Source organism: Cupressus sempervirens, chromosome 8 (genome assembly GCF_028749045.1).
Source record: "Cupressus sempervirens isolate cs-2001-9-10 chromosome 8, ASM2874904v1, whole genome shotgun sequence".
Taxonomy (NCBI): domain Eukaryota; kingdom Viridiplantae; phylum Streptophyta; class Pinopsida; order Cupressales; family Cupressaceae; genus Cupressus; species Cupressus sempervirens.
Window position 1 is genome coordinate 553,183,976 of NC_143125.1, and position 23,532 is coordinate 553,207,507.

The following is a 23,532-nucleotide window of genomic DNA, read 5'->3' on the forward strand; positions in this document are numbered from 1 at the left end:
TAATGGTGTCACTTCAAAGACAACTAAAGGAATCCTTGGATAGCATTGAGGAATTAAACAAAAAGATACTATATTCCTTAGCTAAGAGGTAGAAGATAATGTTGAAGCTCAATTAAAGACAAGAATTCATTAAATATTAGTACAAAATCTATCAAGAGTCAGAGGAAGTCATCTCTGAGTTAATGCCTAAAATAGAACAGATGAAGGAAACCATTATTCAACATAGAAAAGAGAGAGATAATCTCGCTAGAGAAGTTTCCAAAGCTCAAGCTAAATGAGATATTTCTATTCTAACAAGAGATAAAGCCATAGGAGTAGCAAGGAGAGTGGTGAGTTAAAGACTAAAGAGAGAGGTCACCCCAATATGGAATAGTTTATAGAACTTATTGAACAAGTGCTCAAGATCACTAAAGAGTTCAAAAGCACAAATGAATGAAATGAAAAGCTAATGATATTAAATGATATTTTTGTGAAGATTTATGACCAACTAAAGGCTCAAAGAAGGAACAAAAGCATAGTCAGTTTAGGATACCAAGGTGATAGCAAGACATAAGAAGGGGAAACTTCTAGAGAGAAGAACCTGAATATCAGAAGATCAAGAAGTGCATCTCCAAAAGTTAAGAGTATTGCAAAACCAACTTATAGTTTTTATGGTAAGAAAGGACACACATATGGTGTGTACTAGTTTAAGAAAATTACACCTATTCAATAGTATACCTTTGAAGGGTACTAAAATAACTTCAATCTCTATGGCCATACAACACAATAATGTATTTCTCTTTTTAATTAGAAACTAGATGGATTTTGATACTATAGTAAGAAGTATGGGCATAGAGTAGAAGACTATAGAACAAGAGCCTTAGCTAATCAAAGGTCTCCAAAGGAAATGATCCTGGTTGGAAGGGACATGCTTCTCACACTAGTCTATATGACCTATGGAAATGAAGGTCATAATATCAGTCAATGCAAGGTAAGGATGAACCCGATGAACAATATCAAACCATGTAAATGTACCAAAGTGACCTATTATATATCTACCACAAAATAGATCATCTCGCAAGGGATTACACATGTAGTAGAAGAAAAGGAAGCAAGTCTTTGGTTAGAAATGATAAAATCATGACCATGGAATAACTACAAAAGGACTTCACCACTAAGTGGATGAAGAAGAATAAAGTGGCTAATACAAAGCTAGACAAGGTTGAAAAGTCACTGGTCAGTGGTGACACCTTAGAAACTAACTAAGCTCACAAAGATTAGAGAGGTTAGAAGATAAATGAAGTAATAAGAAACTAGTCCCCTAATTTAAAATTGGTAGTAAAGCACATGAAGAGGAGGAGTGTCAACACTAAAATAAAGTGTAACCTATTGATGGAAGATCAAGGTTATGTAAGTTAACTATTGCATGATGACATGAAGCATTAATTACATATATACCTTTGTAGGTAAAACATCTTGCCAATTTTTGTAACTCCAACATTACAATCTTATGACATAAATATATGGATTGAGAGTCATTAGACACTTTGCATTGTGGAATCACTTGTGTCTTTATATTGAAAAACCCTAAAATCTTACAAGTGAAGTTACAAGAATATCATCCGTGAGAAGAATCTATCACAACTTTGATGATCAAAAAATCATGGATCAAGCAAAAATAATGGCATAAGAAATTAACAAGATGAATCTAATAGAAAATAGACAAAGCAATCACCCTGAGTATCAAGGAAGTATAGAAAAAGGGAAGGATGTTGAAGATGAAATTGTACTATCATCTCAACACAACGATTTCCTACTCATAGAAGATGTGAGTGCATCCATGGAATTCAAGATACAAGATATCAGTGATAAGGAGATAATATATTTGTATGATACATTCGATTCAAAAGGATCCATAAAAGAAGAACACAAAGATGTGGTGGATTCTGTGTTAAGTAGAATAGTACAAATACCTAACTAACTTCATCCATGAGGAATGTGTAAGGTTTTTTCTTTGTATAATTCATAAAGGGGCATGTATGGTTGGAAAAATTCTATAGGATCACAAAGTCGCCAATTGAGAGGGTAATTGGGTTCAACACATCTAGCATTGATCTATCAATGAACGATATCTTAGTGAGGAAAGAAATTTCATTAAATGGATGAAAGAAAATAGAAGATGGAATGGATTTCACTATAAATGGCATTCCAAGCCCTAAATTAAGGATCAAAACCATGGTTTTGGGTTACAAGGTGCACCACACTAGTAGAAAGAAATATGTTCTAGGAAACATTGCTTTTGAAGCAATTCAGATCATCTACAACAAATCAAGGGTTGATCTATATGGATATCTATATAGGCAAATAATGGAAAGCATTGGGAAGAAAATAAATTCTCATCAAAATTAGATGCTAAGGTTTGGAGCCATACTTGTATGTATCTTCTTCTACCTAAGAGGATAATATCCTCAATCAACAAACATCAAGTGGAGTGAAGAACAATTGGTCATGGCTCAAATAAGATATTTATATAGGATACTCAAAGGCAAAGGAAATCTTATTCCATGGGAATATTTCAAAGGGTTCCAAAAGGAAAATGAACTAGCTTTGAGAATGGATACACAAGAGTCTTGTGGAAAGCTACAAAGACATAGTCTACTTTATGGAAATCACAAATAAGTGTATAGTGTGCTTATAGATTAACCAAGAGTTTTATGGTTGACACCTTTTGGATGTGAAACAAGAGATGAGTAGGCTATGCCCTACATAGAAAATTTATTAGCCTTAGAGGAAATATCTATCCTACCAAGCTCTAATACATGCACAAAATTAAGAAATGGGTTATTCCTCAAACAAAAGGCACAACAAAAGCCTACTCCATAGAAAGTAACCAAGAGTCAAGAACCCAATCCATTCAAAGCTTTTTTTATCTAAGGTAATGAGTACCAAATAAAATGGGAGAATAACTAGAAATAAGTCCCCCCCGTATGCCATACACACTGAAGAGAAGAGAATTATCCCCATATCAATCTAAGATTGAGGAAACTGAACTTGAAGATGATGCAATAGGAACAATTGTGATCACAAAAGCCACTAAGAAAAAGGGAGAAAAAGCATCATTGACACCCAAGAAAGAAGTAGTCTAAATGAATTCCCATCAATGAAATTATGAATACAATTGTAAAGAATCATCATTATATTTTTCTTAAGAATATTTTACAAAGTTTTCAAAGGAAAGCAAGACAAAAGAAATAAGTTTTGTGTTAACTAACTTAAAGATAGTAGAAAGAAGGCCATACAATGTTGGGTTAAAATTACCCAAAGATTTGAGAAAGATATTGAATGATAAATGAAGTATGGGAGTAAAAGAAAATGAGAAAATGTGGAAGACCTTTTAATCAAGATGAGGCCAAAGATGAATAAGTCTCAAAATAAATCTATAATAGTAATTTACAAAAGAAAGTAGAACAAAATGAGAGAATTAATAGACCACATAACTAGTCAAATGAACCAAATAAGAGCAAGAATAAGTCAACATCTAAAGGAGTTGACTCCATACATTGAGTCCTACATAGTCTTAAATCAGCTACTAGGAAGTCGAATGAAACCTACTAGCCTAAAGGGTAAAGAAACATAAAAGCATAAATGAGTAGAGGTAGAAGCCATTACAAGAACCAAAATAGAGGGAAAATAGGAATAAAGGAGGTAGGAAACTCCTAGTCCTCAAAGAAAGGAACAAGAAACTACCAAAGTAACTCAAAGGGAATTAACTGCACCTAGGGAGACTAATGCAAAAAACTTTGCAACTGAAGCAAAGAAAGATAAGCAATTGGTAGATGCCCCATTGGGTCCACAAGATGATGATAACATCATAGAGGAGAAATTCAACTCACTTCAAGACATGAATTATCAACAACATATATCCAAGACAACAAAGATTGCAACCATATCCTTGACTCATCACTCGAAAAGGATGACGATGATAAAAGTGAATCACCTATCCATGTATAGATGCTAGATGATGAACCTCTAGAAGATAAGTCCCCAAAAAAGGAAGAGGATGTTGAATCATCATCAAAGAAAGGTGGAGAATAAGCATAACCAAACAAAGAAGGACAAGGTGTTACAACTAGACCTACATTTTCAAGGTCAAGAGTGTCTTAGATCTTGACACATGAACAAGAGAGTAGAATGAAAGCACCAAGCATGTCTAGAAAAACAAGTGGAGAACATGCTAGAAAGAGTAGAAAGCTAGTTAGTAACATGATGACATCATCATCATCATGATCTTCTTTTGCTAGCTCAAAAGATGAAGGCAAATTTTATGAGAAGGATGTTGGAGCAGAAAAAGGCAAGGAGGAACATGATGCACTCATAGGTGCAAAGAAAGAAATGATAAGGACATGGACCTAGAAGAGATCAATGAATATAAGAAACAAATGAAAAAGCAACAAGAGCTCAAGAAGAAACAACAGGCTAGAACACTGGTAATCACTAGAGACATTATTGGAGAACTAGAATTAGATGTCAAATATAATCCCAATATGAATCTTATCAACCAACTCTCCACCTTGATTAACAAGGTTAAAAAATATCAAGGCAGTGTACAAACATTGATCAAGAAGAAGATTGAGGCCAAAAGAATGAAGACATTTAAAAATATGCTAGGACAAAACCAAACCACTATTTATAAAGACAAAGTAAAATTAAAAGAGACTTTGCATGCTTAAACATTGGTCATGAAAAATTTGTTTAATCCACATGCACTCAAACCTGATCTGGAATGAAAACTACAATAAACTCAATGGAAGGTGCAAAATCTGAAAGATAATTACAATTTAGTCTCTGACTCTATAGCTTGCTATTTTCCCAAAACTCAAGGGACACTAAATATCATACATTAGATCAAGGACAAACAAGAAAAGAAAGCCATTAGATTGATAGAAGTTCAATGTAAACTAACCCCAATGATTGGCATCATCCAAACACACATTGGAAATGCTAATACAATACTCAAAAAACTTCTAGGCAACACCATTAGTGAATTAGAAACACCTTTGGGTGAACTAAAGAGTGAGAGAATTTATCTCACAGATCTGAAGGTATTATGGGATACCCATCTTGCTGCCATGCAGAGTCAATATGAAGAAATATTTAGCAACCTATAGCCATACCATCACATCCTTTTTCATTGATGACAAAAAGGGGGAGAGTACTATATAGAACCCAAAGGGGGAGAATATCAAAGGGGGAGATTGAGAAAATAATAGGGCAAGATTTTAAAAAAATGCAAGAATATCAAGAAGGGAGAACACAAATAGAAGGGAGCATTGGAAAAAAGCATAAGAAAACATAAACAAAAGTGGTATGAAGAGAGAAATGCACACTATTAGGGGGAGTGTCTAACAATTTTTTCCCAGGTCCATCTATTAACACTATCTATCGGTACAGGCGAAGGTATGACCTAACATTGTTACCATTCCAAAAAATTTGGAAAGCAAAATGGGGGAGCATGGTGGTAAATAATGTTTTTCCATCAATTCCAAAAAGGGAATTGTTGACCCTACATGCAACATTAGCACAAAGAATGAAAGAAGTACTAAATATTGTCATTGATGGCCAAAAGTATCTAATTGGAAAAATTTGACAATCAATAAAAGGAAGAGGAAAGATAAGGAAGTCTATAGTTATTGGTCACAAGACACACTCATATACACTCTAACACACTCACATTGGTTTAGTAAGTCACATATGGATAACAATTGATCCAATTCATCAACACGATGATTCACCATTGATTTGACAAAAGATAAATACAAAACAACACAAGTAGGGAAGCATGATAAGCTATCATTGGTTCATGAAAAGACTGGTAAGGCTATAATTCTAGATCCTAAGCATAGGGTTCACAAGTCTTCTATGAATCAATTAAGCGTAGAATTCAAGAATGAGTAGGACAATTTGGCCATGGGTAACTATGTGCTATCATTGATCTAGAAGGATATATGCAATAAACAAGATAAAAAAAGAAGAGGGTATGGTAGTTACATGGAGAGAGTTTTTGAGAGAATTCATTAATATAGAAGAAGAAGTGAATAGAGAGTAGAAATTTGAGGAAGAGAAATCTAATAGAAGTAAGAGTAGTAGAGTGAGGAGACAACATTGACAAGTTGTTACAAACAACCAAGGGATAGGTGAGAATGAAGAACAAGGCATTCACCAAGCAAGGAGATTGAATAAAGATCTACATGACAAGCTAGTGCTACATTTAAAGGTCAAAATACTTAGTATGTTTTCTTACCATTGCATCTATTTGTAAGCTCCTCACATGGAAAGCTTCTTTAGTAAGCTTATTCTACAAATCCTTTAATAATTTTTCCCTTAGAAGGAGACTTGTAAACCATCTAACTTGTTATCTTTCACATGATGTTTTAACTCTAATAAGTTGTAGGTATTCCTAACAAGATGCACTTCTAGAAGAAGCACATGTAGCTCCTAACAAGGCACTCCTTTCCATGCATTATAAGTGCTAGAGGGTATATTATTCCCAATTTAGTTTTTATCCTCACAACAAGGGTTTCCATGTACATAAAATATATGTGTCATCTGGAAGAATTCTTTTGTTTGTGAGTTTGTTTATTTTTATATTAGTGCATGTATTGTGGTACTAATTGCAAAGTGGGTAGAAACTAGGTTAGTTGGTATAGTGAGTAGGATAATTGATTTTCTGGATGATGTTAATTCTCCTTCCCACCACCCTTAGGACATGTTGGGACCAACAATGACATTGTGGGTATCATTCCAAATAATTACCACCAACTTGACCTATTCTCTGCTTGTCAACCATAAAATATATTTCTAGGTTTTTCATTCTATTTAGGGATATAGTGTTAGATTTTCAATTACACATTTGAATTCACACTTTTCAAAGAAAGAAAGAAAACTTTATATATGTATTTCAAGGTGAGCCTTCTATCTTTCATTTTCATTCACAAATTTAGCATAAATCTATATCTTAATTGGGTTAATTGTATACTCTTGACTTCTAGATTTACATTACTTAATCAATTAGTTCAATTTTGGATACACATTATCACACATAAGCCAAAGAGTATATTTCCTTATATTGTATTCTTTTCCACAATTCAAAATCTGTTTTGGTATCTCTTCTTTTTGGGCCTTGCTAATATAAGTTGGATTCAAATATGTGTCATATTTGGAGATTCCCCTTTTCCCTACACAAATACATTTTGAATGTTTTAAGGAGTAAAGTGGATGCATACTTCCTATTAAAGTGCTTTGATGTCACCGCTAAAAAAATTAAAATATTACTATTATAACTTATTTATTTTTAATAGTTATTTTAATTTTGATTTAGAATTAATTTTATTTTTCAATTTAATTCACATTAGTTACTTTTTTTTTGCATTTCAAATTACATGAAGAATTATTTTCTTTCTGTCATCTTGAATCTTAATTTGTTTTTAAAAATACAATAGAATGAAACAACATAACAAAAATATTTTATTGTATTTAAATGATATTATAATATTAATTAATTATTTTAGTATATATTTATATATTATATTTATATCTACTATACATCATATAATACATTATCTATATTTTAGTACATATCATATATATCTTTACAATAATTTATTATAACAAAATTAAAAATTTATTGCAAGAATTATATTAATCAAGTGTATGTAGTGACTTAGTACTTGCCTTTAATTATTAGTTTAAAATATTAATTTTCATAGGCAAAAGCCTATAACACATCGACTATTAACTATTGAAAAAAAACATTAATTCTTACATAATTAAATATTCACAAGTTTGCCTAATTTTAATCTTATTATAGAAGTAACATCTCTTGTAGTAGTTGTCTCCTTCATTTATATCTTGTTACGATTTTACGATTTTCAATTAATATCCCACCATCAAATTCACTATATAGATAACATTTGTCCAGAAAATTTGAGCACACTTGCAACTTCTAATCTCTAAATATTTAAGCACACCATTCAATTCACAAATGAAAACAGATCACGTTACAAGCTGTGTCAAATCCAAAACTTGTTGGAATTTCCTTGCACTTGAGATCACCATCGATTGTCTTTGGACAACCAAGTACCTGTGTTCTAATGTTTTTTGCTCTATAAACACCAGATGAACAAAATGATCATATTTAAATTAAGAATTTATAGAGACCAACTTCATAAATGCAAGTATAGAAGACTTTTTCAATTCAAAAAGGTCATCTTTCAAGTATTCTTCCCACTATGAAAATAAGCTATTTCTTGAAGATTTTGACCATATGGATCCTGTTCTTTTAAAACTTGTATATTCTTTCATGAAATAGAAGCATATTGTTTGTGTGCTTTCGTGAAATTCCACATCCTCTCCATCTAAAAATAATATGTTTCTTTTTACATGTATGTGCACAAAGACAAGTTTTCTTCTAGGGCCCATAAATTTTACAAGCCCGTAGACAAGAAAACAACTTTGCATTTATCATTAGACAAATTATGAGAACTGATACAAGTCATAAAGTTACAGGTGATGGTTTTGCCTAGTTGATCTTAGTTATTGTTAACAACTACAAGTGAATGTTTACAATTGAGAATGTTTTAATCACCCAAATGTCACATGTGAGCTTAAAACGAAGATGATTTAGACCTCATTCACTCAATGACTATAGGAAATCAGGTATTAGTTGTCTCGTAGTAGGTGATGCCAAGATCTAAAATAACCTATCTCATTTTCCAATCCTTTACCATCTTTAATTTATTCTCCTTAATTTTTCTATTTAGAAATTAACTAAATGTTCCGAATGATTATGGAGCATGGTAATTAAAATGTGACTAAATATAAATAGAATTAAAATATATTTAATTGATTTATTAATAATCCATAATTAAAATGTGAGTAAATATAGATAGAATTAAAATATATTTAGTTCATTTATTAATAATACATAATTAAAATGTGAGTAAATATAAATAGAATTAAAATATATTTAGTTCATTTATTAATAATACATTTTCCTAAATTAATTTATATTTATGTAAAAACACTTATACTAAAAGACATCAAAATTAAAAAACTGTCATACAAAATCACATAGTAGATAAGGATGGCGGTGAAATTCGAGGCTTGCTTTCTAATAATTTCCTACGGTGAAGACAATTAAAATATGATATAATTGCCTATCATTGGTACTGTATTCTATTCAATAATTTTTTGGCTTTGGACTGTGCTTTCGGTGGGGTCATTATACTTTTTGGGAGATTCCAAAGAAATAAATAGCTGATAAGGAAAAGAGAAAGCTTGTCAGTCGTCACCATTATTATTATTATTATTACATCATATTCATGCAGTGGCAGAAATTTATTAGTCTCCAAACTGGTAGACGAACCCTATCATTCTCTTCATTCTCTCATAGAAGATTTGGTAATAATTTGGGAATATCAACTTTACATTTCATGATTCGGATAGGAGTTGATTAACCACATATCTTCTTGCCAAGGAACCCAGTGACTCAAAGGAGTAATTCTTAATGGAAGTAATCGCATGCCTCAGGTTTTGATCTCTATAGCTATGGCTCCATTCACTATTGAAGAGTTAAATAAAAATTATTTTCCTATGGTAAATCCCCCGGCCTTGATGGCTTTATTTTGCCCTTCTTTAAAAAAAATTGTTGGGATTTTTGGCTGAGGTATATTTCTTGATTTGGAAGAAGGATGAAGGAAGGAAAAACCCTTTTAAAAGAACTTAAGTGAACATGGATTATTCTTATTTTGAAAGTTGATAATGCTAGGAGCTTTTTTATTTAAGGAAAATTAAAAATATTCTAAAATTATATTTGAGAAACAAGGAGGCTTTGTCATGACAAATCTTGAAGGGGCTATTCTAGGTCATGAATTGTGCAATCTATTTCTATAGATGAGAAGAAATTTTATGAAATCTTATGATCGAGTTAATTGTAATTTTCTTCTTCTAGTTTTATAAAAGCTTAGTGTTCATTACTAGTGGATTAAATTGATCTAAACCTACATTGCAACCCCTAGATTTCATATCATATTCAATGGTGCTCTTAGGTGTTTCTTTTCTTCATCTAGGGGGTTGAGGTAAGTCCCTTCCTTGTTACAATTATAACAAAAGTTCTTAGTCATACCATTAAACATGCAAACATTATCTCTACTTAGAAAAGACATCAAGGTTGATAATTTGACTAGGAGTTATACCCATAACTCTTTTTGGCGACAATACATTATTATTTGGTCAGGTTTCTTGACAATAATCCTAGTGTTGGTTCCTCAATTTGTTGGTTGGAAAATATATGAACATTGCTTTCTCAATACTAGGTAATCCAACACAATTTGGCCAACGACTAGGATTGATACTTAGAGATCAAACCCTCTTCACTTTAGAATCTTCTAACTTAGGTGGGTAGACTTAATGGAGACTTTTTGATATAACTTATGTGGATTTTACTACTTGATGTTCTAGGGATAGCAAGTTATTCCCAAGGAGAAATCAATGGTGTAAGATTGAATGCTTGAATGAATATTTTAAATATGTTTGAATAAATATGGGTTTAAGATTTGTAGAGCACTTGAGTATGATACAAAAATCCATTGACTTTAATTTATAATATGCTTTATTCAAATCAAATTAGACTAGTTCCTTACCATAGTTGAGAAAAAAGAGTTAATTCAATATGAATTTCAAGATTATCAAAACTCTTTAGAGATGGTGCATGCCTACCATCAATCACTATAGACAATCTTGAATACAAACCCTAGTTCAATTATTTTTAACTTCAATCTCGGAAGACCAATTGAATTAAAAAAACTTATGAATTTTAATTATCAAAGGAATGTATTGAATATCAATCTATTAATGGCAATGTAAATCCAAGAGGACAATCTATACAAATAGAAGATAATTCTACACAATTCTTCAGGGAAACAAAGTATTTTTATTAACTTCAAAAAGAGTACAATAGAGCGGTGGCTAATTTCAATATCCACTCAAAACTTGCACAATTTTGTGTTATGCCTTGATTTGTATGTATTCTACTATATAATATTATATTAGTATATGATATGTGATATATTTTTTAGGGTCTTGGCACCTCTCCTTATAATAAATGGAGAGGTGCAACAAAGCTTCAGACCCTTTCAAAATTGTTTAACTAAATTAATTACAACTATTCATAATATTTATAGGTTTAACAAAAATAAAATATTTACAATCCTCAAAGGAGAAGGCCAAGAAATATATTGAGCATATAATTGATGCATGCACATTCATCCAACTATTCTTCTCATTCTTCCAACATCTATGTTGTTGGCCTATATTTTCACCTTGCTAAAATCCTATAAATATATTATGAAAATCCAATGTTTATTGTATGTAGTTAGGGTTTACAAATTTTCATGTGCAAAGTGTTATCCTAGGAAAACCCTAGCTTCATAATCCTCATGAGAGTTTTGATCGAAACGCTTTTTACAAAAGAAATTATTTCACACTCTTAAAAGGCTTCAACAAATTAAAGGTGCAACCATACGATCAAGGTGATCGCATGGTTGCCACATAGTTAAAAATCTTAGTATTTTATGGTGTGACAGTGTGACACAATTAAGAGTTCAATGTTTGCAATGATCTATTGCAAAAGGTCATTTTACACAACAAAGACATGTGCGACATAGTTTGTAAGCAGTTGATCTCAAGCTTGCATGGTTAAAAAGTGAAGTTAGAATTGAAGCCATAACCTTGTTAAGAGCACAAGGATCTAACACATGGAGGCATTTGAAAAGCAGTTCTTATGTTTAAACAAGAAAATTGTGGTGCAATAGTGAGGCTGAGGATAGAGAAATGTTAGTTGTCATTTCACAACCTAAAGTTCAAACAATCAAAGTAGTCGAGCAACTTGGTGATTAGCTTTAATCGCATGGTCACAAAGTTTAAAAGGTAAGAAGAATATAAGTTAAGATCTTGTGAAATAGCTTTGATTGCGTGGTTGCATGGTTAGAATGATAAAAGGAAATAGAGGAAGTGACCAAGCAATCACTTAGATCTTATAGGTTTCACATGGTCACAAACCTTAAGTGATAATGTTAAAGTTAAGTAGTGATCATGCGACACGGTTAGATGATGAGAAAGATTTACATGGTTGTTTAGTCACATGGTTAATGGCACAAGGTAAAGCATAGACCACAAAGTAGCGGAGTTAGTGGAAGAAGTTGGGTCTTACTTTTGGCCAAAAAGTGGAAGTGCTTTTCCTATTTTTGAAATATCTTGTCAATTAATGCCAAAATTTGAGGCATTTAGAGATTAAATATAAAAAAACTTTAGAACTCAAAATTGTAGTGCCCAAAATCTCCTTTTTGAATATGTAATTTATTTGTATACCCATATGATAGATTATTTTTTTGATATGGATCTTCAAAAACCACATTTTCAAAATGATTGTTTCAAGACCATACCACAATCGTGTATGGACACCATAATTTGACACAACTAAATGAATTTTTGTGAATCCTTTTTAAAAAAATTGCCTGACACACCAAAGATTGATGAGAATAATTTTCTTAAATTTTTAAATGAACATTTTATTATTATTAATTATTAATTGATGATTAAGCTAATTTGTAAAACCTCTCATGTACGAACACCATAATTTAATCAAAATTTAACTTTATTTGATATTTTAAAAAAAATTCAAAATAATTGTGTGAAGATTGATGACTTGTACAAATTAATTTAAGAAATATAAAAAATTAAAAAATTGATTAATTTTTTAGTGAATTACACTATTTTATGTTTAAGAGACACTTTTGATTAATAAATAATGAAAAATTAGAAAATGAACTCATAATACTATAAAATTTACATTTTTGAAATCAAAACAATAAGACCTATAATGGGTTTCCATTTTGTCAAGAAATTCAATAGGGACAACCATACAAAAATTATGGTAATCCATGAAATTGACGATTAAATGTCAATTGAAAATAATAATGGTATGAGTGTAGACATGGAAACACCAAGTACTAAACAAACATGTCTACATAATACCAAAGTGTGTGAACATAATTTTCATTTTTCTAATGATGTGCTATATAATCTTCATGGATTGGTTTCATGGAGACAGATTATGATGCATGCTAATAGATTATACAAACATTCTTTTATAATAAGAAATTTGGGTTTCAATGTCAGTTGATGTTGCAATTAATTAAAATGTCTAAAATGCAAAAATTAATGAAAAGGTTAGGAATGTATGCAAAACCCAAGAAAAAATGAGTCTTTAAAATAATTTTTATCTACTGTTGCTACTTCCTTTGATGATATCAGAAAGAGAAGTTGCTCTAAAGATATGAATGCAACAGAACAAGGAATAATAACATCTTTATTTAACAAATCAACTACTGACAAAATATTGATTAGTAACATAAGTGGATATCTTAATGTGAATCGTAACACTTTAGAAAAAGTTGTAAAGAGAAAGGTTAACTTTGAATGTGATCCATCAAATAGTTTGTAGACTTCTAGTGGTAGACTCTTGAGATCTGATATGAAACTTACTAGTGAAGTAAAAAGTTTGGTTGAATTTTTTTGGCATGATAATACAAGAGTATTGCCTAATTCAAGAGATGTTCTTAAATTAAGAGTTGGCTTAAAAATGCGTGATCCACATCCTAAACACCTTTTAGACATGGATCAAACTGAATTGTTCAAAAAAAATTTAGATGATAAGGTGTTAACTATTACCATTAGTCAAAGATCCTTTAAAAAGTGTAAACCATGGTATGTAATGATTAACAAGGAAAGAATCACATGTTGTTGTAAAACTAATGTTCAATTTCATTACCATTATGATTTATTTTGATCTATACATGGTACCATGCATAGTAAAGAAATGTTGTAGGAATGTGGTGTAAAATTTCCACCTCAAAGTAGAAAGGATTTTATATTAGGTTTTATTTTTAAGCCATCTAATGACCAATATTTTCTTTTCAATGCATGTCTTTCTAGTACATGTGATATGTGTGGCAATATTTCTTTGTTAGATGAATGTTTACATAAAAATTCTTTGACTACTTTTGGACAATGATTAGTTGATGTAAAAAGATTCAAAACTATTGAATATCCATTGAAGGATGGGAATATTGGAAGAAGGTGTGATCTAGTTACAGATAAAGTTAGTTGTCATGCATTTATGGATGAGTTTAAGAGTGTGAAAATATGTTAAACACTCTCAATATGCTAGATGGCTTGATGGATAGTTTCACATATGTAAGAATATGTTTCCAATTGGTACTATACATTTAGTTGTTGACTTTGTAGAGAGCTACACACTTGCACTACAAGATGTGGTACAATCACAATATTACAATTCAGTGCAATTAACAATTTATGTTTATATAGTTTATAGGCATGCACCTGATACTATAGAGGAGGATTAAAAAATATAGAGAGAGTACCATTTCTATATGAGTGATAATAAAATTCATTCATATAAGTTTGTTCAATATTCTTTCAAAATCTTTTATGATAATTTGAGAGAGAGACAAATTCAAATGACACAATATTGAATATGGTTAGATAATTGTACAGGACAATTCAAGAATGCTAGAATGTTCTATTGGTTGTGTAGGACACATAAGAAAACTAATATCCAACATGTGTGGAGATTTTTTGAGTCTGGACATGGTAAAGGAGAACATGATGGTGCTAGTGCATGCGTGAATAGAGCCCTTTGCAAAGAGAAATTAAATTTTGAGAAAAAAACCAAATTCAAAAATACACATGAGATTGTGTAATGGTGTAACAAATATTTATAGACAGGATCAATTTAAAACTCTACAATCATATGTTTCTTCTGCCTAGTTGAAGAGGAGAATATCCTTTCAAGATATGACTATGACACAATTAATGGGTCAGCTAGATGGCATTCATTTAGTAGTTCAGATTCTAAAACTTAGACTATGGACTAGGGAGCTTGCTCATTTTTGTTGTTTTTGTCAGTTTCGTCTTGCAGGTGAATGAGAAGAAAGGGAGAATTCATAATGGGTTGAAGATTAGCAAAAAAAATCATTAACACCTACTAACACACATTTTCAAGATGATATAGTAAATGAAGGCCAGAATGTTACTTTTGCATTAGAAGACTATGGTTGTATTTTAGACCTCATACAACTTGGCATGTACAATTTAATTAAATTTTGTTGTGATCATGCTTCAATTTATATTATTTATTTATGTACATGTCATTAATATAATTCAAGTACATGTCATTAATATACTATTTATTTATGTACACATGTGATTAAAGTGTTTATGTACTTCATCTTATCTTGTAGGAAATGCTTATGTTGTTATTACACCTAATGATAATGATGAATAGATTGAGTATTGGCTAGCTATATGTGTGGAACCTAAGAAAAATGTGATATGTCATCAAATAGATGATGATGGGTTTGTGTATCCAATTGGATTTGTCGTTGTAGTTGGCACCTGGCTACATACATACCTAATTTAAGAAGAACAGGTTTACCAACATTTGAAGACTACCAATAAAAAAAGAAGATTTTACACCATTCTCATTTGGTTGTGGAAATGAATATCAAATTAGAAAGATATGAAGGGAGACCCACCAATAAGGTATTATGGACAATTTAAATGGATGAGCACGAGATAATCATAGATGCATTGCAAAAGAGAGATGATGCAGATGGTACAGTGGGATGACTACATTTAAATCAAACACATGTAAGTTTTTCTTTATTGTGTTATTTTTATATATTTAGTTATATAATTTAAATGTATGTATGCATTGTCAATAGAAAAGTAGAGAGCTTATATATAGCTCTTATTCAAGTCTCAATTACAATATATGTAAATTTAAATGTTTAAGGTGGATAGAACATATATATCTTGTGCAATTACACATAGTGAGTATGTATACATTACACATATTTACATAATACAAATAGCTCTTATTAAATTAATGCTTTTATTAACACATGTTTTATTTTAAAATTTTATTTTGTAGGACCTCTTGAAGAAATGTGTTGAACCAATTTTTTGTTTTGAAATCGAAACATGTTGTGAACATTTTAAAATAGGAGTTCACTTTTATTTATCTCCTTCACATTGTGTTGCATATATATGACTTCACGTGTTTTAAATTTATATGATTTCAGTTGTGTAAAATATAGGAGTTCACTTCTATTTCAAAGTTAAAGGTGTGCGCTTGATATTAAAAATTCTTTGTTAATTCAAGTAATGACCTCCTATATTTTTCTATTACTTTTACATTCAAACAAGTTTAAATTAATGTTCCTATAGTTAATTAAAATTATTTAAAAAAATGTTCATGTAACATATACTAACAAAATGTGTCATAACATGAATAAAATATGTCACAATAGAGAAAATGGTTCATACTTACAACATGATAAGATAATAATCTATACTACATACACTAGCATGATAATAAGTTGTAAAAATATATAACATGGTCTAAGATGTCAAAACATGATCTATGAAGTAAAAAATACATATAATACAATTAATCGTCCCAATACAAATTGTATCAAAATAAACAATATGTGTCATAAAAACACAATCTAAAGGTGCCAAAAGACCTAATCTATCTTACTTGTAGTCCTGTTTACTCCACGCAAAGAGGACTCAAATGGGTCATCCTATGTAACATGATGTGTCTCATCATGTGGGACATCCTATGGGGCATCACGTGTCACATCATGTAAAGACAATATGTACATGTTTATTTGAAATGGGTTTCGAAATCTAGCTTGCAAATAAATAATATATTTAGTACTTATTAAAAATAATACCACATGAGATAGGTGTCCCTCTACAATAGGAGGTGCATTGTCAAAGCTACCAAATGTGGCAATGGTGAGGTCCTATAATTTAGAATACATAAATTTTAAAAATTTGATAAAGATCATAATGAACTATGTATGTACCTCCATCTGGCTTAGTCTTGTAGTCTCAACAACACTCATGGCAACATAGTCCTAAAATCATGGATACATAAACCTTGAGTCAAAATTATATATACATGAATTGCAAAGTACGTAAATTAAAAAGTACATAATTTAGACTATATTTTTTGAAATTAAAACATCTATATCATACCTGAGTGGTAGTCAATGTCATAGATGTGTCTAGAGATATGCTACCATGATGATCATCGACATGTCTAAAATGGTCAAAAGATGAAGGAGTCAAAAATAAACTATACTGGGGCTTATATGGATAAGTATGATCCATCTCCTATTTGTAAAACTAAAATACATTAGTGTACATGAATCAAAGTTAAAGATAAGTTAATAATAGTGCGTACACATGAAAATAATACAAATTATTTGTCTTCAAACTTAGTTCATACTGTAGGTATTTGAAGTTGTACCTTAGTGGTCAATAGATCAAGACTTGTACAAGCATCACACTATGTAACAGACAACACTCCCTACAAAATAAGATAAAAAGAATATATGAGCACATGCGATTAAATTCAAGTCCCAATGCACATTATTTATAGTGTAATTCAAAGTGTATACCATATGAAGGATGCCAACGTCGGAAGGTTTTGAAAAAAGACTATACTACCTCCTAGAAGGAACAATATCATCCATCCTCTATTAATTGAAAATCAAAATACCTTAATATGGTTAATACAATATAAGTAGAAAGTAAATAATTATGTACTTTATAAATTTTTAAAATTAATTTTTTACTTGTTGCTCTTGACTCTCTTCCTCTCGATAAAGAAGGTCAACAAATAACTCAACATCAATCTCATCACTACCACCACCATGAGTAGTGTACTCCTCATCTTCAAAACCAACGCCCTTGAAATCATGGTCATCCTATGTTGAATTGTCATTTCCCTAGGGGCCTCTACATATACTTCCACAACTAGTACAAACATGTCCAATTGGAAAAATATGCGTCACCTATGTCCACTACTCTACTAAATTGCTCGAAAGGGCACTCAATGAAGTAAGAGCAGATGAAACTACTTGATGATGGAGAGGCATTGGGACAGCTAGTGCAAGAAGTGGGACAAGAGGCTAAGGATGTCTATGATTCCTCATATTATTAGTAAGCTTTTCCCCAGGCCTATCCTGAGGCATCCCTTGACCAACCCCTTGAAATGCTCTAATATCAAAATAATTGGGTTTCAAACCCAATTAAAACTCAACCCATAGTTTCTTAAGAAAATAGCTAGGCACCTCATGATTATTGTGTGGTGGATAGTCAAATACCATCCACCACTACTCCCAAAAGTGCACTGATATATGTGGATGTGTGCACCATCTAATAGATATGTGAGACTTCTTCTCACTAATCTCAAGATCCATCTTAGGGTTTACAAAATATCTTTTAAAATACCATTTATTTTATTTGAGATGATGGACCTCTCTATAATATAGGCCATCAGAATAGAAGACATGCATGTTTCTCCTCCATAGTCTAAAGCTATCGATGTCAGTATCCAAATGCTCAATAGAGTGTACAATGCCTTGCATACTATCTGCAAGTTGAAGTAGGAGAAGGGGGAGGTCGAAGGGGGGGGGGGGGGGGGTGTTTGGGCCTTGTGCCTAATGGCCTGAATATCTCGCATGAGGTCATGAAGTTTGTGCCTCATGCACTCCCTTAGATCCTCTGCGGTAGGTGGTGGTGGAGGACTAGGTGGTTGTGATGGTGGGGGTGGAGGTGGAGGTGGAGGTGGAGGTGGAGGTGAAGGTGGAGATGGAGCGGGTGTGGGAGGGGGTGGGGGATGGAGTGGGTCCATAAAATATAATATGCATATATGTAAAGAACATAAAAATTCACAAAATTACTATTTAATAAATAAATCTAAAATATCAATTTTTATAAATGTACATCTTTAAAAACATATCATTTTAGATTAATACATCTTTAACTATTTGAATATTAAAAAAAGAGGAGAGAATATATTTAGATTAAAGAAACATTATGGACATCATAAACATACAAAATTGTACAAAGTATCGTAAACAAAACCTACTTAAAAAAATTATATGAAATTAAACATCATCTTAAATAATATTGAAAATGAAGACTAAATAAAAGTGAATCCTAAATGCCATTTCTTGGATCTAATTTAATCAAAAAAATAATAATCTAACAAAAAACTCTAATAAAAAATTTAATTTAATTTTAATCTACACCAAATAGAACCATAACACTAACACTAAAATAAAGTTAAACACTTAAGTAAACTTTAATCTGAAGGCTAATTGAACATTATACCAAATTTAAGCCTAATAATAAAATAATACTCTAAAAAACTATTAATAAATCAACTTAACTGTGAATTCTAAAATAAGTGAATGATAAAATAAATTGAATCATTACTAAAAACTAAACTAAAATCTAAGACAAGATGAATGGTAACTTTAAACAAAACAAAATGATAATCCAAAAAGATAGATAATAATGAATAGGTGAAAGTGGGAAGAAAGGGAGAAGAGGGATAAGAGGTAGGGGGAAGAGAGAGAGAGAGAGAGAGAGAGAGAGAGAGAGAGAGAGAGAGAGAGAGAGAGAGAGAGAGAGAGATTCATGAATCAATATTTTACAATTTCAATTGTATTGATTTTATTTTTTATTAATTAATATTTATCAAATATATTAAATTTTAAATTTTAATTAATTTGCATTTATGATAATGGTTTTTAAATTTTTATTTTTATTTAGTAGATATTTATATCAAAATTATATTTAAATTAATTATATATTTAAAAGTATATTTATTGTAACATCAGGTTTTTTCAAATATAAATATTATATATATAAAATTTTACATTTGATTTGGAAGGGAAACACAACTTATTGAAAATTATATTTAATAGAATTTAAAAGAGAGTTTAGGTTTATGTCATAATTAGGGCTAAGGTTGTGTTAAGGATTTAGTTATCATTGTTTAGGATTAGGGTTTTAGTTAATGTTAGGATTAGAGTTACATTCACGAATCAATATTTTAAAATTTTTAATGTATTGATTTTATTTTTTATTAATTAATATTTATATCAAATATATTGAATTTTAAATTTTAATTAATTTATATTTATGATAAAGGTTATAAAATTTGATTTTTATTTAGCAGATATTTATATTAAAATTAGATTTAAATCAATTATATATTTAAAAAAAAAATTATTGCAATATCATTTTTTTCAAATATAGATATCAATTTTATATTTAATTTTACATTTGATTTGGAAGGGAAACATGACTTATTGAAAATCACAAATAGAATTTAAGATCTAGTCTAGGTTTATTTCATAATTAGGGTTAAGGTTGTGTTAAGGATTTGGTTATGATTGTTTAGGATTAGGGTTTTAGTTAATGTTAGGATTAGAGTCTGATTTAGGATTACAATTACATTCATGAATCTAGGGTTTAGAGTTAAAATTTTACATCCATGAATCAACATTTAGAGTTGGGCTTAGGATTAGACTTACATTCATGAATAAATATTTTACAATTTCAATTGTATTGATTTTATTTTTTATTAATTAATATTTATATCAAATCACAAATAGAATTTAAGATCTAGATTAGGTTTATGTCATAATTAGGGCTAAGGTTGTGTTAAGGATTTGGTTATGATTTTTTAGGATTAGGGTTTTAGTTAATGTTAGGATTAGAGTTTGTCTTAAGATTATAGTTGTATTCATATATACATGTACATAGCTCTAGATCATTTGATAGAAAAGTAAATTATTCAAATTATCTATTATTTGATATATTGAATTTAGAATTAATTTTAATACATAAAGATTGATTATTTATTATTTAAAAATTTAAATAAATTGTAACTTGATTTTTTCATATAATGAACTATCAATTCATACACGTGAACACATGTGAATAATTGAGAGACTACAACACTTACCAATTTTTATAAATTTAATACATCTACATAAAATGTTAAAGTTACATTCAATTCAAACATACATACATCACCTTAAACTACAAGATTAGGGTTACATGGTTAAGTTTTAGAAAGAAACAATTTAGGGTATGAGTTCATTAAACTTGGTTAGGTTTAGTGTTAGGCTATGAATATGGGTAGCTAACATCATGGTTTATATTTACATTTAGAATTTAGTGTCTCTATAGTAGGGTTAGGAATATAAACATATATTTAATATGTACAACAAACTAATTTACAATTAATTACTATTTAGTTGAAATTAATCTAAAACATCAATGTAATTACATGTTTAAACAATCCAAACATCTATCTAATCATTCATCACTATAACTTTTATTAAAAACATCAAAACATCTAAAATAATAACTTTTAAATGAACATACACAAAACAAAAATTCCAATGATAAAATACAATAATCTAAATATAAAACTAATACCAATAGAAATGTAGAATTATATATTCAAAACTATTAAACATGCAAAAAAAGCAATTAATTGATAGAATTATAAAGAGAAAAACTAAAAACAATGAAATAAAATAATAGAAAAAAAGTTAAATATTTGGTAGAGTGAAAAACAATAGTTGGGGGTCAGTAGAAATGAAAAAATGGGCTCCCATTTCCAAGCAAAATCATGCTCCCATTCACAACGAGGGTGAAAATGAATAAAAACCCACAAGAAATTGGGTTTTATGCTTTTTCAAAATTGGGCACTCAATTTTAAAATCATGGTTCAGGCTCTCGATCCGTATTCAAGAATTGGGTGTTCAATTTTTGAATATAGATTGGGTATCTGAACCATAATGGGTACCTGATTCTAACAAATTGGGTACCCATTTCTGAAGATGTGCAATTCTACAGAATTGTGACCCAACTTTGTGCATTCACCCAGTGACAAAGTGCTTGAGTATAGTGTTCTCCCAATCATGCAGCTAAATACATAAAGTAAAGAGAAAGCCACAAAGAAGTGAGGGTTATTCTAGAGGGTTTTTCTCTTTTGCAAGGATAAAGGGTTCATCATAAAGATAAGTTATGATGTTGTGGCCAAGGGTTTTACATAGTCACAAGTAGGAACATGAGTTAAAGAATAACGTTTGTGAAACTACAAACAACTAGTAGCATGTAGTGTTCACATGGTCCCAACATAATATTTTAACATTAAAATTACTATTGTAACCTCATGATTACAAAAAATATAGGTATTGTATAAAAAAAGTGAAAAATAGATTTTGAGAGCTAGCAGTACAGGTGTTGTAAAGCCTGATTGTGATGCTTTCTGAGTTTTCAAAATTTCTTATGCATGTTGACTTAAAGACATCATTAATACTATTTCTTTGCTCAATTTCTATTACAAGATGATGCAATGGATTTCTAATTACAACATTCACAAAATTTCAGAGCCAAAAGAGATTTGAACATGAAGTTTCTTTCAGAGAATTGAGTTATGAAAGAAGAAGTGTTTGTAGAAATTTAGTTCCTACAAAAATGACATAAGAAGAGGTGAATTTGATAGCATAGGTCAATGTAGAAAAGGTTTCTCAAGCTACTAAGTAGTCTAAAACTAAGCTAGCCAACTTATATGTCGAGGAGTGGGTTTACTTTCTACCAGGACCTTCCCATGCCCAAACAATAAATTCACACATTTTCAAAGATACATATAGTTTTTGCAGAGATACGAACATGCTAGAGACTAATCGAATTGAGTTGTTCTAGTATTTTTACAATAATAGGTTTGAGAAACTACTAATTTGCAACTCTTGGATCATAAACTTGGCAAAATTAATCATGCCAGAGGTGATAGTGGATGTAGAATTGGTGAAGACTCTGATAAAATGCTATAATCCTACAACTCATGAATTTCATAGGAAGGATATGAGTCTACTATGCACCTTGGATAGAGAAACCTTGGTTGAAGTTTTTGACCTTGGAGGACAAATGACAAAGCCAATTGAGCTAGAGAAGATGAATCAAACATCTAAGAATTAACCATAATGGGTACCCGATTCTAACAAATTGGGTACCCATTTATGAAGATGTGCAATTCTGCAGAATTGTGACCCAACTTTGTGCATTCACCCAGTGACAAAGTGCTTGAGTATAGTGTTCTCCCAATCATGCAGCTAAATACATAAAATAAAGAGAAAGCCACAAAGAAGTGAGGGTTATTCTAGAGGGTTTTTCTCTTTTGCAAGGATAAAGGGTTCATCATAAAGATAAGTTATGATGTTGTCGCCAAGGGTTTTGCATAGTCACAAGTAGGAACATGAGTTAAAGAATAAAGTTTGTGAAACTACAAACAACTAGTAGTATGTAGTGTTCACATGGTCCCAACATAATATTTTAACATTAAAATTATTATTGTAACCTCATGATTACAAAAAATATAGGTATTGTATAAAAAAAGTGAAAAATAGATTTTGAGAGCTAGCAGTACAGGTGTTGTAAAGCCTGATTATGATGCTTTCTGAGTTTTCAAAATTTCTTATGCATGTTGACTTAAAGACATCATTAACACTATTTATTTGCTCAATTTCT